This window comes from Amblyraja radiata, chromosome 1 (assembly GCF_010909765.2).
Source record: "Amblyraja radiata isolate CabotCenter1 chromosome 1, sAmbRad1.1.pri, whole genome shotgun sequence".
NCBI lineage: Eukaryota > Metazoa > Chordata > Chondrichthyes > Rajiformes > Rajidae > Amblyraja > Amblyraja radiata.
In genome coordinates, this window is record NC_045956.1 from 51,263,042 (window position 1) to 51,279,493 (window position 16,452).

Genomic DNA, 16,452 nt, shown 5'->3' on the forward strand with positions numbered 1-16,452 from the left:
GAGAGACTGCACAGAGCCTCTGTGTACAGGAAGAGAGAGGGTGTATATAGAGTGAGAGGCAGCAGAGTCGCCAGAACTCGGTGTAGAGTAGAGGGAGAAGATTGTGTGAAAGAGAGAGAGGGGGAGTAAGAAGAAAGAAAGAGACGGGGGAGAAGAAGAGAGAGTGGGTGGGGGGAGGAGAGACAGTGGGAGGGGGGTGAGGGACTGTACGCAGCCGGAACCCTGGGCAGAGGGAGAGACTGGCTACACAGAGGGAAGGATCGAGAGGCGACAGAGAGGGGAGCCGGCGCTAGTATACCGGCTGCCACCGCTCAGTTTCAGAGCCAGAGGGACGTCGGCAATGACAGGGTAAGGAACACTCGCAGTTTTTGTCGCACCGTGTGATATGTGGTGCGTACCAAGGGCTGCCAAGTGAGGCAAAAGAAACCTTTCCTTCGCTTTTTGTTGTGTTGTTGTTGTTGTTGTTGTTGTTGTTGTCTGCTCTCCTGCCGTCCGCTCATGTCGCTGGTTTCCAGCGTTCCGGTGAAAGCAATGGGAAAGGCACAAGAGGCGCAGCCTGGGTGCCGGCTGGATGCTAATTGTGAGCGGCTACCGGTTCAAAGCGCCCGTCTCTCCATCTGTCACCCGCTGATCATTGTGTCAGGATCAAGCCCAGTGTAATCCGCAGCCCCGGTTACAGCGCTGACATTAGCTGGCAGCTCAGTGCTGCCGCTTATTCAGACTTTAGAGACACTCTAAAAACGAGACAGTATTTTGCCGCCAGTAATAGGCGGAGGAGGGGTGGGATTTTGTGGTGAAAGTGTAAAAGACATTCTGCTGTTCCCCGTGCATCTGGGCTTTACCAGTGCCATATACCGTGTGGGTAGTGACTGTCTGTGGGGGTCCCAGGGACAATCTCTGCTCCCCTGGTGCCTGCAAGAGATGACACTTCAAACTCAGCTTGAAGCTTGAAAGGGGCAGCGGTAGAGTTGCTGCCTTGAAGCGCCAGGGACCCGGGTTTGATCCTGACTACGGGTGCTCTCTGTACGGAGTTTGCACGTTCTCCCCGTAACCGTGGGGTGTTTCTCCGGGTGCGTGCAGGTTTGTAGGTTGTGAAGCAGACATTGGTTGTGAAGCAGACATTGGTTGTGAAACACCATTCCTTCTCTCCAGAGATGCTGCTTTCCCGCTGAGTTACTCCAGCATTTTGTGTTTATCCCAGCCAGGTTTGCAGGGCAATTGGCTTTGGTAAAATTGCAAATTGTCCCTAGTGTGTCGGATAGTGTTAGTGTGCATGGGTCGCTGGTGGACCGAAGGGCCTGTTTCCGTGCTATATCTCTAAACTAAACTAAATGAAACTAAACTAAGTTGCCACTAAGTCAGAGTGAGGAAAAATAAAGTCAGGCTCATCTTTCCCTTCCCTTGCCAGTAACTTGTGTGTGTATGGCTTTGGTATTGTACCGTGCAGGCGGCGTGCACCGAGTTAATGGGAACATGGATGAGATGGGGAGAGAGCTGCCTCCACTAATAACAGACGATGCGTCCAGGCAGGCAGGCAGGGAGCAGAGAAGACCATTGGGTAGAGTGATTCTGTCGTGAACTGTGTAACTCAAAGGCGCACACAGTGGTTTGCAAATGTATCCAGACTGTGCAATCCCTCAACCATCTGCAGTCTTTATGCATCTAGCATTGTTAGTCTGAGAGACACAAAGTGGGCTCTTTGTGTCCCTTGCTCTCGTTGCAGAGGGAGATGCTGCTGCAGTTTCATGCAGAATTAATGCAGTTAAAAAAAAACCTAGTTGCCAATTATACACACTCTGTGGGCAAAAGAAAAAGACACAAAGTATCGGAGTAACTTAGCGGGCCAGACAGCATATCCAGAGACTTCTAGTTTCCCTCTTCCCTGACTGCCTGAAGCAAAGATCTTTGGTCTGAAGAAGGGTCTCGACCCAAAACGTCACCAATTCCTTTTCTCCAGAGATGCTGCCTGATTCGCTGAGTTACTCCAGCATTTTGTGTCTATCTCCGGAGAACATGGACTCCAGTATGAAGAAGGGTCCCGACCCTAAACATTGCCTGTCCATGTCCTTCAGAGATGCTGCCCGACCGGCTGAGATACTCCAGCACTTTGTGCCTTTTATTTTGTAAACCAGTGTCTGCAGTTCAATTCAAGTGGGTTGATTAAGCCACTTCTTTAAGTCTTAAAATATTTCTAATTTTTATCCATGAAGTTAAAAAAAAATTCTTAAGCTGGAGACATAAACAGTTCATTTTCTGCTGCAGATTCAGACTCGAGTGCTTTCCATAACGGTTTGCAGTCTTTGCAATTTAGATACACTCATAAATTATCAGTGATTTATTGGCCTCAATTGAATTGCCATGTGATGGCCTAGATGTATGTGCAATGCAACAAGCATTTCCACATGAGAGATATTTTGGACAATTGAGATTCTTTTGAAAAAATGGGCGGATGGTATTTCTGGTCTTGTTTGAGTGGTATCAGTGTGAATAGTTCAAACTTCTCAGAAATAATGAGCAAAACACACAGTGCTGAGGTAATGCAGCAGTTCAGGCAGCATCCGTGGGGGGACCGAATAAGCAACACTTCCGGTTGGGACCCTTCTTCAGTCACTTCTTGAGTTTGAATAAGGGTCCTGACCCGAAACGTTGGCTTTTAATTCCCCCCACAGCTGCTGTCTGCCCCCTGCTGTGTTTCTCCACATTTCATCATCATTATCAGTTCCATGTGTCTCCATCTCAGAAATAATACTTTGTAATGCAACTTCAATACCAATTGCCATTCTGCCTTTGTTCCCTCAACACATTGGTGAGTACAAGTCTGTAATTTTTTTGTTAATCATACGTAATTTACAAGTGGAAGATGGGAAAGGTATTTTGTCTTTCGAAATACCATGTTGGTCATTGGTGTGCGTGTATGTGTGTGCGCGCGTGCTATTGAATCTCATTTGAAAATTATGTTTTAAACATGTGATTCCAAGTCCCCAAGCTTCCCAAAATTGGGAAACTTATTTTGCTGTTCACTTTATTCAAGGATAATTGCATCCATTGGTTGAAAATATAAATGGTGGTCAAGGAAGATTGCTGTCAGCACATTCATTGAAATTGGTCGGACTGAGGTTGAAGCTGGGCAATTTTGAGTTATATACCAGATTGCTGCTTGGATTACAGGGTTTTAGCACGAAGGAGATAAACTTAGATTGCTTACCCTGGAACATCAGAAGTTTTGGGGAGACCTGGTAGAAGCATATAAAAATATGAGAGGCATAGAAAGGCTAGACAGTCAGAACTCTTTATCTCAGGGTGGAACTGTGCAACACTGGAGGGCATAGCTGTAAGGTGAGAGGGGGAAAGTTTACTGGAGATGTGTGGGGCAAGTTTGTTTACATAGAGAGTGGTGGGGACCTGGAACACATTGCCAGGGGGGGTGGTGGAGGCAGAAAGTGGTGTTTAAGGGGCTTTTAGATAGGCACATGGAAGTGCATGAGTAGAGGGATATGGATCTTGTATAAAAGATGAGATCAGTTTAACTTGGCATCATGTTCGGCACAAACATTGTGGGCTGAAGGGCCATTTCCTGTGCTGTTCTATGTTCTATTGCCATGGTACAGTTTACTTTATAATTGAAAACACTATCCTTGTAGCCTTCGAATAAAGGTGGCAAGAATGTTGAATATCCATGGAAATTCTAATGGTTAGCTATTATTGTCCATAAAGCCCCTGTCCCACAGGAGACCTAAACAGCAACCTCTGGTGACCTTGCCCGCCACCCAAAAAAAAATCAAGGTCGAGGTGACCTGCAACCTCCTACCACCTCCCACGCATATGTTGAAAACCTTCCTCGACTATGAAGAAAACCGGCTTCGACTAGACCTGCGACTAAAAAATTATCGATTTTTAAAACGGCAACCTATTTTTAGTCGAGGCTGGTTTTAATCATGATGAAAAAATAGCAGCAACCTAGATGAAGCCTCGACCACCGCGGAAACCACTTTCGACCATTAGGGAGAGTGACCAAAACCTCCGGTGATCTCATGGAAACCTTGAGTGGTGGGCAAGGTCACCAGAGGTTGCTGTTTAGGTCTCCTAAGTGGGACAGGCACTTAAGTATTCACAAACTACTTCCAATTAAATTTGGGAATCATCATTGAGATCAGTGGATGATGAACAAATGGAGGAACCTGGGCTAATACCTACCTGATGGATCAATTTGTTTACTGTATTGTACAATGGATTCATCCACACCAGGTCTTTCCTGATGTGGATTAATCCCATTGTGCAATACAGTACAATTGATCCATCAGGTAAGTATTTGCCCACAAACAAAGAGAAAAACCATATAATTCAATTTGTTGGTGTAACTTGTGATATTGTGGCATGTTCATTACTCAAAGTAACTTTCCTTGCTCCCAATCGCATTGTTTAACTTATGAATAAATCTTCTTTAAATTGTTTACATTTCCCTTTTAAACAAAAAACAACATTTCTTTCCATAGTGCTGGTGTCCTAACCTCTAACCTAACTCCATGGCAACTATTGTGCTGAAGTCAGCAATCTTTTCCCAGCTGATTCATTTTACATCGTGCAAAACATAATATAAATAATATAGTGATCTGTATTAGTGGCAAACCCAAAATAGTTACCTAAACGTTTTTTTAACTTATGTCTTCATTAACGGAAAATGCGAAAGGTCTATTGGGAATGAGGAGAGAATAAAGGGAGAGGTGGGGAAAGAATACTAATTGGACTTTTCTTTCAAAGAGTTGGCATCTGGTGATAGGTCTGCAGTGGTGTAACTAAAGATGTATTAATTGCATGTAGTTCTGAGCATTTAACGCTATCAGTGTAAACTAAATGCAATTACTGTAAGTTAGTTTTATTTTTAATTCCCTTTAAAAAAAAATTTTTTTAACATAGCTTCACAGTGTTTGTAAGAATAATAACTATTTCGCATCGAGTTTGAGGAAGAAAAACTCCATTGATGTTTGATAATGGAGAATTGAAAAGGAATGGGTGACGTTTCAGGTTGGAACCCTTCTTCAGACTAACGTCAATATACTCTTTCTGCAGAGGTGCTGCCTGACCTGCTGAGTTACTCCAGCACTTTGTGTCTATCCTCGGTACAAACAGCAGTTCTTTCCTACAATTCAAGATAGTCTAGAGTGTTTTATTGTCGGGTGAACTGAAGCAGAACAATGAAATGTTTTTGCATTTCAGCAGCACCTCAAGTTTGTAAATGCAGTACTCAATAGATAATATAATAAACAAATTGAAAAAAAATGTTCAATAAATAAAAAAATCCAATGTAATGCAAAAGAACCAAAGTCCCCAGCGCAATCAAGCAGATAGTAGTTCCTAGGTACACAAAATTGCTGGGGAAACTCAGCAGGTGCAGCAGCATCTATGGAGCGAAGGAAATAGGCGACGTTTCGGGCCAAAACCCTTCTTCAGACCTAGTTTAGTTGGAATTCATGGTGTTCAATAGCCTGATGGTTGTTGGGAAGAGGCTATTTCTGAACCTGGATGTTACAGTTTTAAGGCTCCTATACCTTCTTCCCAATGCAGGGGTGAAACGAGAGTGTGGCCAGGGTGGTGTGGATCCTTGACGATGCTGGGTGCCTATTTGAGACAGCACCTCCTCTATTCCCTTTGATGGTGGGGAAACCAGAATCTGTGATGGACCGGGCAATGTCCACCACTTTTTGAAACTTTTTTCATTCTGAGTTGCCAAATCCAGGCCGTGAGGCATCCAATGAACATGTGTTCTACCATATCTATGTAGATGTTCAAGAGAGTATTCGTCAACATACAGAATGTCCTCAATCTTCTCAGGAAGTAGTGCCGCTGATGGGCTTGCTTTACAATTGCATCAATGTGCTGGGTCCAGAACAGATCTTCAGTGATGTGCACATCAGGGAACTTGGCGTCCGGCACGGAAATCACTATCAAAACATGCGGGGGACACAAAACATGCGGGACACACACACGCCGCGCACGCATGCACACACACGCGAGGCTTCGGCCGTGAGCCCTGTGGACGGTAACATCAGGAGCTGACCTGGTTGGTGACCGACTCCAGCAACAGCAGCTTCATCCGCCCAGAATCGTGGTGCTTGAATCGGCCCGTTCACGGGGTCTTTCATCGGCCGGCAGGGGCTTCAACATCGGGAGCCTCGACCGCCTCGATGCAGCAGTTTGATTTTAAGCCGCGCCAGGCGTGGAAAAGCCCCGCAAACGGGCCAATTCAGCCCTTAGAAAGCGTCTGATAAAGTCTGGATTACAAAACATGGGGGGGGGGTTGTCCAGCACCTCTCAAAGCATGTGGGGATGTGTCTCCCCCGTCCCCCCCCCCCCCCCCCCCCCCCCCGTCCGTCCCCCCCCCCCACAGGATTTCCGCCCCGGCTTGGCGTTGTTGAATCTTTCCACCACCGACCTGTCGATGAAGGCAGGTTTTGGGATTCGCAGCTCTTCTCTTAAGGGATGATAAAAAATCTCTTCTGCTCTATGATTCCTTGAACATGCCAAAGATGCACATAGTCTGCTATAATCTAGCCGATTTTAGCCTGTGCCATCACTTGATGGGCTGAAGGGCTTGTTTCCATGCTGTGTCTGTGTAAACGAATAAAATCTAAAACGCTTCTGAGCTTACGGTGAAAGGTCGGTCATGCATGAAGTAGCACAAGATGGTTGAGTCCAAAACACTGCCCTAATGCTGAGGCTTTGGAAGGCACTAGTCAGACTGCATTTAGAGTATTGTGAGCAGTTTTGGGCCCTGTATCCGAGGAAGGATGTGCTGGCAATGGAAAGGGTCCAGAGGAGGTTTACAAGAATGATCCCACAACTGATTGGGTTAACATATGATGAGCGTTTGAAGGCACTGTGCCTATGCCTGCTGGAGTTTAGAAGGATGAGGTGGGACCTCATTGAAACTTACTGATTAGTGAAAGGCCTGGATAGAGTAGATGTGGGGAGGATGTTTTCACTAGTGGGAGAGTCAAGGACCAAAAGCCATAGCCTCAGAATAAAAGGAGGTACCTTTAGAACGGTGATGAGGAGAAATGTATCTAGTCAAAGGGTGGTGAATCTGTGGAATTCATTGCCGCAAACGGCTGTGAAGGCCAAGTCATTGGGTATTTTTAAAGATTGATAGATTTTTGATTAGTACGGGTGTCAGGGATCATGGGGAGAAGGTGGGAGAATGGGGTTGGGAGGGAGGGAAAGATAGATCAGCCGTGATGGAATGGCGGAGTAGACTTGTTGGGCTGAATGGACTAATTCTGATCCTTGAACTGATGACCACTTCCCGCGATGTCTTTGGGCTGGGGCGATTGATTTTCAACAAACACAGACATCTTCCTTTGTGCAATTCGTGACTCCTTCCGTTGGAGTGTTTAAGAGGTGTTTAGATTGGCACATGGCTATGGTGGGAATTTACTGGTAGATGAGGTAAGCTTATCTTGGCATTATGTTCAGCAGAGGCATTATGGGTCAAAAGGCAGCATATTTTCAATGCTGCATTTTTCTATGCTCTGATTACTAAAGATGTTGCATGATCCACTGGGTTCATCCAGTACTTTGTTTTTTTAATCAAGTTTCTAATATCTGCAATCTCTTGTGCCTCCAAGATGCCCCTCTAGCTGTGCAGTGCTGCCTCAGAACCCTACTGCAGTATCAGGCTTGATAACATGCTCCTAGCCACTTGACCCCGCAGTGTCAGAGCTTATACAAGATCAGTTAACCTTCCCTCAGTTAACCTGTATCCACCTACCATCCACAGTTCAAACTTCTTCTATCCTTATCTTGCACATTTCTTTTCATCTCTGGCCGTTGTCCAACCATCTGCCTATCAAAATCAAATAACCCTCTCACCTGTATCCATCCGACACTCACCAGACATGTTCCTACCCCACCACTCTTCCGGCTTCACACCTTCCGTCCCCCACCACCTCCCACAATCAGTCTGAGGAAGGTCCTGACCCAAAACGTTACCTATCCATCTGCTCCAGAGATGCTGCATGGCCTGCTGAGTTTACTCCAGCTCTTAGTGTCCCTTTTTTTAAATCCTTATAATAAGCTGTTATCATTACATAGAACTATTGCAATATATTGCCTTTAAAATTGATCGGAAATTGTGGAAAAATATTTGAAATCTAAAATCAAGATCAGAATGCGAACCTAACATCTCGGATTCCGCTTTTTAATCTGTACATTTAAGATGCCAGCAAATATGTGCCTGTTTTAGAAATGTGTGTCACCTTGTGCCAAAAATAATTTCTGTCACAATCATACTGATTTCATCCCTGTTGTCACCCATCTCCGGAGCGGGATATACATAGGAATTTGTATTATTGCCAAAACAACATATTTCCATGTGAATATTACTCCTCAAGTCCTTTGTCATCAGACCGTGAATATATATTTGTGCAGTCCCATGTGACAGATGTAGTGATTGTTGGAATAAGTGCCTTGTTCAGAAATTGCACTGGTACATTTAGAGTGGAGTTCCGTTCTGACACAAGCTGTCCCATTGCGGCAGGTTTTGTCGAAACAACAGGAATAGAAAACTGTTACTGCCAGGGAAACTCAAATGGATTAGGTTAGCAATGAGATTATGAAATTTGCATTTCTGCAGTAATATAAGATGTTCTGTTACAACACGTCCACCAGCTAAGAATGTAGAGGTTATGTACGTCAAACAGTGTTATCTGTGCTCTGGAAAAACTGTTCCAGTTAGTGAAGGTTTGTTTTTTGTATTCACGTTGAGTAAATAATGTCACTTCGCTCCAAGGCAAATGACTGTTTACAAAACTATTTTTTTATGCTTGTCTTGAACTTCTTAAAACTTGCCTTTGGAATGAGCACAGTTTGATGGAGCCAAGAGACTTGTGATTAACAGAGAAAGTGCTCTCCAATGAGATCCGAGACCTTCGACCAGTTTACTTTGCTTCTCCGATAGTTCAAAGTCTATAATGCTGCAGAGCAAGGCTAATTATTCCTTAATGCAGGTTGTAAACTGAAGGACTTCCTGTAATGAGGTAGAATATGGCCAAGTCTGAGCTCATGCATATCACGTGGCTTTACAAAGTAGTTTAGGAATGTTTTGTGGTTTAGTTTAGTTTAGAGATACAGCACGGAAACAGACCCTTCAGCCCACTGAGTCCGTGCCGACCGGTGATCCCCATACACTAGCACTATCCTACACACACTAGGACAATTTACAATTTTACCGAAGCCAATTAGCCTATAAACCTGCACGTTTTTGGAATGTGGGAGGAAACCAGAGGTCCCAGAGTAAACCGACACAGGTCGCGCTGAATGTACAAACTCCGTACAAACAGCACCTGTAGTCAGGATCGAACCTGGATCTCTGGCGCTGTAGGGCAGCAACTCTACCGCTGCGCCACTGTGCCGCCCATGCTGTGGGGCTAAATTATTGATGTCTTCAGCTGAACTGTGAGGGGAAATGGGAAGAGTTACACTGACCAAGAAATTTAATGTGCTGCTAATTCCCATTGTTAAATCCTGACTCCAGCAGTCCAGGCGAGGGGTCTAGACCTGAAATGTCAACTATCCATTTCCCTCCACAGATGCTGCCCTACAGTGTGTTCCTCCAGCAGTTTTCTTCTGCTCCCGATCCCAGCATCTGCAGCCTTTTGTGTATTCATTAAGTCCTTTTGACTTGCCCTAACATTGACATTCCCTTTGTTCTCCACATCCCCCTCTCCTGCTTTCTCTATTATTGGAAAAATAACTTTTATCTTTATCTTTTTATCAAAGTGCTGGAGTAACTCAGCAGGTCAGGCAGCATCTCTGGAGAACATGGACCAGTGATGTTTCGGGTCGGAACCCTTCTGAATAATGGTCACGCCTCAAATGCCGCCTATCCATGTTCTCCAGAGATGCTGCCTGGCCCGCTGAGTTACTCCAGCACTTTGTGCCCTTTTTGTAAACTAGCATATGCAGTTCCTGTTTCCACAGATATTTTCCAGTTCTGAGCAGGCATTGCATACCTGAAACATTTACAGTTTATCTTTCTGTCGATGCAAACGAAAAGGGATGAACTTCAATGCACATTAATATTAGATGATCTTCAGTGAATCAAAGCGCTAGTTCCCTTTTTTTCCCTCCATAGTTGCCTGCCTTATTTCCTGCCCTCCCTTCACCTGTTCACCAGCAGCAGTTATTTCTACCAATTAATTATAGCTCTGCCTGGAATCAGATAACCCAGGCAGTGAACAGGCATGGAGGCTATAATTTACCTAAGTTTGACATAGAAAATAGGTGCAGGAGGAGGCCATTTGGACCTTTGAACCAAATGCACATTTGACATTGGGGTTGACATTGCAAACCCTACTGCGAAACTGGAAGCAAATTTGCTTACCTTTCACTTGTGGGGCGGTGCAGTGGCGCAGTGGTAGAGTTGCAGCCTTACAGCACCAGAGAGTTGGGTTTGATCCTGACTATGTGTTCTGTCTGTACAGAGTTTGTACCTTCTCCCTGTGACCACGTGGGTTTTCTCTGAGTAATCCGGTTTCCGCCCACATTCCAAAGATGTGCAGGTTTGTAGGTTAATTGGTTTCAGTAAAATTGTAGATTGTCCCTAATGTGTAGGATAGTGTTAGCGTACGGGGTGATCGCTGGTCGGCGCGGACCAGGTGGGCTAAAGGGCCTGTTTCCACGCTCTATCTCCAAACTCTAAAGTCTTGTTCCTTCACTTGAATGTTACTGACAATGTCACCTTTTATTGTTCATCCCTAATTTTCTATTTCCAAAAATATGTTTCCATGATTTTCAGGTATAAAATGATGTCATCCCTCACAGTACAAAATATCTCATGCCCTTTGCTGTGGTTGACAACTGTGAACTAGAATGGGGCAACCTGTGACAGCCAGAATTTCCTTCTTGCATCTTAACTGGAACCTTAATGGGTGGGAGGGGGGGAAGAAATGTGTTGTTTTCAGTTGGAGGCGCAGGCTTCCTTTGCAATACACAGAGACAACAAGGGAGCAAACTCGTAGAAAACCGTTCATTTTGGACAAGAAACCCAACACCGATTGCTGCCATTGCTCTCCCTGCTCAGATCTGGTGACTTTCTTCATGGGTTTATAGCTTCATAGGTCACGGATGCTGAATCGGGCTAATCGGCCCATCGCATCTATGCCACCATTCAATCATGGCTGATCTACCTCTCCCTCTCCAAATAGATCAGTTATACCATACATCAAAACATCGTTGGATAGGTACATCGATGGGATGTGGAGATAGAGTAAACCCTTGTTTCAATGGAATAGGAACACATGACAATAAACTCACTTGAACTTGAACTTTAACTCCATTATAACAGTTTCAGACGGACCTGCCGAAGTCATCCCCAGCTTGCAAGGGGCACCAGCGAGCCCTTCCTCACCCACCATGTGGTCCAGTTGGCACGGCTGTTGTTGCGGCTCACGTTGTAGCCCTTGGGGGCAGCGCTTTCTTCAGGCCACCGCCACTGACAGGATGCGCCCGGTCACCATGGGCTCCCTCCCATCTCACAAGCTGCCTCTTGTTACTGTTGGCCCTGCAGAAGTGTAGAATATAACTCTCAGCATTACAGTACATCAGTTCCAGAGACAATGTCCAATGTCAACCATGGGGTTAGAAGTGAATTGGACAATACCCTAGCTTGTAGCCAGACAGTTCAGAAGCCTGATAATAGCGGGTATTAGACTGGCCTACCATCAACACTGAGACCCACCCCTATGCCAGGTACTAATACCAAATCATAGCCTGAATGAACACAGGAAAACAAATAAACCCACAGATGCTGGACACTGAAACAAAACAGAAAATGAACAGAAATAAACACACAATGAACAAATTTAGAAAGAGAAACCGGACAGTGTTTCGGATTAGGGACCCTCCCTCATCAAGTTCTGGGCCAGCAAGTCCTAGAAGCCCCAGTTGTGATGGAGAGTCCGAGATGTGAAATGTTGACCGGGCTCTTTTTTTTCTACTAGTTCTGCTTGACTGGCTGAGTTGTTCCAGCATTCTGTGTCTGTTTGAGAACAGCAGGAAACCAATGAACTGTCAACACATACCCTCAGGTAGAAACATGCAAACCTCGTTAGTCAGGAATAAGCGGTTATGGCGGAAGGCCAAGCACCTTCAATGCTACTTTAAATCACCTCTATCTACTCTAGTTCATTCAATCCTCACCTGGCGGGCCTGCTCAAGTAAAAGGTATTCCTACCCGTGATTCCATGTACGTTCATATAGAAGATCTATAAACATGCAAAAAGTGACACATTTTCCTTGAACTTTGGCCCCATTGATTTCTCCTTTTCACACCTCACCCTTCCATATCTCTCGGTTTCCTTTCCCATGACACTCAGTCTGAAGAAGGGTCTCGACCCAGAATGTCACCCATTCCTTCTCTCCAGAGATGCTGCCTGACCCACTGAGTAACTCCAGTATTTTGTGTCTTATCAAAAGTGACATGGCACCGTGGCATAGCCTGTAGAGCTGCTGCCTCACAGCGTCGGGGACCAGGGTCTGATCCTGACCTCGGCTGCTGTCTGTGTGGAGTTTGCACATTCCTCCTGTGATCGTGTGGGTTTCCTCCGGGTGCTCCAGTTTGCTCCCACATCCCAAAGATGTGTACATAGAACATGAAACAGAAAAGCACAGCACAAGAACGGTCACTTTGGCCCGCAATGTCTACGGCAAAAATGATGCCAAGGCCTTTTCCTCCAGAGATGTTGCCTGACACGCTGAGTTACTCCAGCACTTTGTGTCAATCTTTGGTATAAACCAGCATCTGCAGTTCTGTGTTTCTGCATGTCGCTAAGATTATCTGTTATCTGCTTGCATGTAATCCATATCACTCCATTCCCTGCAAATCTATATGCCCATCCAAAAGTATTTTAAATGCCACTAATGTATCTGCTTCAACCAGCATCCCTGACAGTGCATTCCATGTGCTCACCTCCCCCTGTCTGACAAAAAAACTTGCCCCGCACATCTCCTTTAAACTTTGCCCCTCTCACCTTAGCGCTATACCCTTTAATAATTGATTTTTTTTCCTTCTTGGGAAAAAGATTCTGACTGTCTGCCCTTTCTGTACCTCTCACAGTTTTAATATACTTCTACAAAGCCCCCTGTAACCTCTGGCATTCCAGAAAGCAATCCAAGTCTGTCTCTCCCTGTAGCTAAAACGCCTTAATCCAGGCATCATTCTGGTAAACCTCCCCTGCACTCTTTGCAAAACCTTCATTTAATGGGGCGACCAGAACTGCACACGCAACTCCAAATGAGGCCCAACTAAAGTCCTGTAAAGCTGTAGCATGACTTTCTGACTCTTAAGGGCCTGTCCCACCAGCATGCGATTGCGTGCGTCTAGCACGACCAAACGGAAGTGGAGTTTGCGCTAAGTACGTGCAAAGTTCGCGTGTGACGTAATTTACGTCAAACTTACCAATCAGCTGGGCAGGAGGCGGTCCGACTGAATTTGGACGTCGCACGGCGTCGGGCGGTGACGTCATCGCGCAATGGCAAGCTGGGCGGTGACGTCATCGCGCAACGCCTTGTGCTACGCCGTCAAGATGCTGCGTACGCCGTTGAGATGCTGCGTACTCCCTCAATGCGCCTGCGGGCCGACAGGCCGTTGGCGCGCGGGATTTTCGAACAGTACAAAATTTTTGGAGCCCCGCGCGATGTTGGGACCAGCCCCGCACAACTCCATACGCCTCCGCCGATCGAAGTGGGACCAGCCCTGCGAGGCCGTACGCCTCAAGCGACCACGTTTGGTCGCGCTAGACGCATGCTACCGCATGCTGGTGGGACAGGCCCTTTACACTCTGTGCCCTGACCTATGCCTTCTTTACCACTCTAATGCTGCCTTTACCATTGTTGGTTGTTGGTTCATTGGCCTCTGTAAGATGTCCTGGGTGTGTAAGGAATGGATGAGAAAGTGGGATAGCATGGAATTAGTGTGAGCAGGTCATCGAAGGTTAATGTGGACTCAGTGGCCTGAAGGGCTTGTGTCCATGCTGTATCTCTAAACTAAACTAAACCATATAGAGTGCACTGAACTAGCTGTCAGGGTAGTCTGCGAACAATTTTAAAGCACGTGAAATTTGATCAGAATGTCTTTGTTAGTGCCAAGAAGCAACTCCAACTTGTTTGGATTTTTGGACCACAGTGAAATTTAGATTAGATTAGATATAATTAGATTAGATTAGATTAGATATAATTTATTGCCACACAGCCAGGCTGGTGGAAATTTGGGTTGTCAGCAGCGATACAATAATAAAGAACACACAACCACAATAAAACTGTAACACAAACATCCACCACAGCATTCATCACTGTGGTGGAAGGCACAAAATTTGGCCAGTCCTCCTCCATTTCCCCCCCGTGGTCAGGACCAGAGTCAGTCCAGGATCGGCTCTTCCTCACCGGAGACCGCGGCTTTAAGTTGTTGTAGGCCGCAGGCCGGCGGTCAAAATTTAAAGTCCCCGCCACAGCCAGAAGCACCGTAGACTGCAGGGCTGGCGGTAGAAGCTCTCCTCCAGGGGTGATGGTAAGTCCATGCCGGACCCGCGGTAGAAGTCGGCCGCGGGCCGGCAGTGATGGCTTCTTCTTCCCCCGGGTCCCCAACGTGAGATCCCCAGCTGGAGCTCTGCAGACCGCGGCTTCAGGCTGCGACTTCAGGCTGCCGGCTGCCCCGGGCCAGCGAAACGGAGCGCTCCCCTCCAGCGAGGGCTCACCCGCTCCACGCCGAGAGTCCACGCTGCGCCCACCGCTGAAGCCCCGGGCGCGTTTCCGGGAAAGGCCGCGTCGATCCTTGATGTTATGCCACGGGGGAGGCGACCTGGAAAAACTCGCCTCTCCGTGGAGGAGGCGACCGAAGCGGTTTCCCCCTTACCCCCCCCACACCACCCCCACACAAAACACACAAAGAAACATTAAATACAGACTTTAAAACATACTAAAAAAATAAAAAAAAGTTGAAAAACTGACGAGCTGCATGACATGGCTGCTGCCAGAGCAGCGCCCCCTAGATTGGTGAGTATCACAAAAAAAAACACCCTTCCATTGACTCCATCTATACCTCGATAAGGCCACCAGCATAATCAAGGGTGAGTCTCACCCCGGTCACTCCCTCTTCTTGCCCTCTCCCATCAGGCAAGAGATACAGTAGTGTGAAAACACATAGCTTCAGAATCAGGGACTGTTTCTTCCCAGCTGTTTTCAGGCAACTGAACCATCCTAGCGACATCTAAAGAGCGGCCCTGAGCTACTATCAACCTCACTTGAGACTCTCGGACTATCTTTAATCTGACTTTACTGCACTTTATCCTGCTCAATTGTAATCATGTTTTGGCTTTCCACTGACTGGATAGCATGCAATAAAATATGTTCACTGTACCTGGCTACATGTGACAGGGCATTGAATATCAGAGTCATAAAGTCATGATGCCTGGATTATGGACTTTAGTTAGGTCACATTTGGAGTAATGTGTGCAGTTCTGGTCGCCCCATTACACAAATGTTGTGGAGGCTTTGGAAAAGGTGCAGAAGAAGTTTACCAGAGTGCTGCATAGATTTGGGTGTATTAGCCTTATTGAATGGCTGAGGGAAGAAAAGCCTACATACTATGGGACCGGCTCCTATTTTTTTTTTTTTTTTACGATAATGTCCAGTTATTGCACCTTTGTGTGTTTGAAGTGCATCCCTTGGAAGATGCGTGTGGCTAACAAAGAAAAGCAGCATTAATGATCCATAATTAATGAGCTTCCAGTGAAGGTGGTGGAGGCAGGTTCGTTTTTATCATTTAAAAATAAATTGGATAGTTATATGGACGGGAAAGGAATGGAGGGTTATGGTCTGAACGCAGGTGTATGGGACTAGGGGAGAATACGTGTTCGGCACGGACTAGAAGGGTCGAGATGGCCTGTTTCCGTGCTGTAATTGTTATATGGTTATATGGTTATAAGCCAACTCAGTAGAAAGCAGGGATTCCTGCTCGCCAATGTCACAGGCTCAATTTCAAATGGCAAGTGGAACTTGTATCTGTACACTGTGGATGGCTCGATTGTAATCATGTGTTAGAAAGTAGGTGCAGGAGGAGGCCATTCGGCCCTTCACGCCAGCACTGCAGCATTGTCTTTCCGCTGACTGGTGAGCATGCAACAAAAACTTTTCACTGTACCTCAATAAACTAAACTAAACTAAAACTGATTAGCCGGTCCTTTATCTATTTGCTGTGAGTGAGATGGCATGGATACTGTTGCCTAAGAAACAGCAAACATTATGCATTTGGTGTCATTGAGCAGCTTTGATGTCTTGAACAAGCCATATAATCGCAAATGTCATTGTTATGTGTATCCCTCAGTTAAATTATGCACCACCTCACAGATGGCAGTCTGGTTGTTCTCTCTTGAGTCTCATTTTTTTAATCCTTTCACGCCA

The 16,452-nt window shown here is 46.0% G+C and overlaps 1 protein-coding gene across 5 annotated transcripts in view; it reads left to right on the forward strand.

The window, feature by feature from the left end:
• Positions 1-16,452, forward strand: part of psd3 (pleckstrin and Sec7 domain containing 3) — a 480,227-nt gene that overhangs the window by 97,037 nt on the left and 366,738 nt on the right. Inside the window, exon 1 of one of the 5 annotated variants that reach the window (XM_033021863.1) lies at positions 204-348. The exons of the other annotated variants lie outside the window; for them this stretch is intronic. The gene's annotated coding sequence lies outside the window, so the exon portion shown is untranslated. Of the gene's footprint in view, positions 1-203; positions 349-16,452 lie in introns of those variants that run through there. 5 annotated transcript variants of the gene reach the window in all.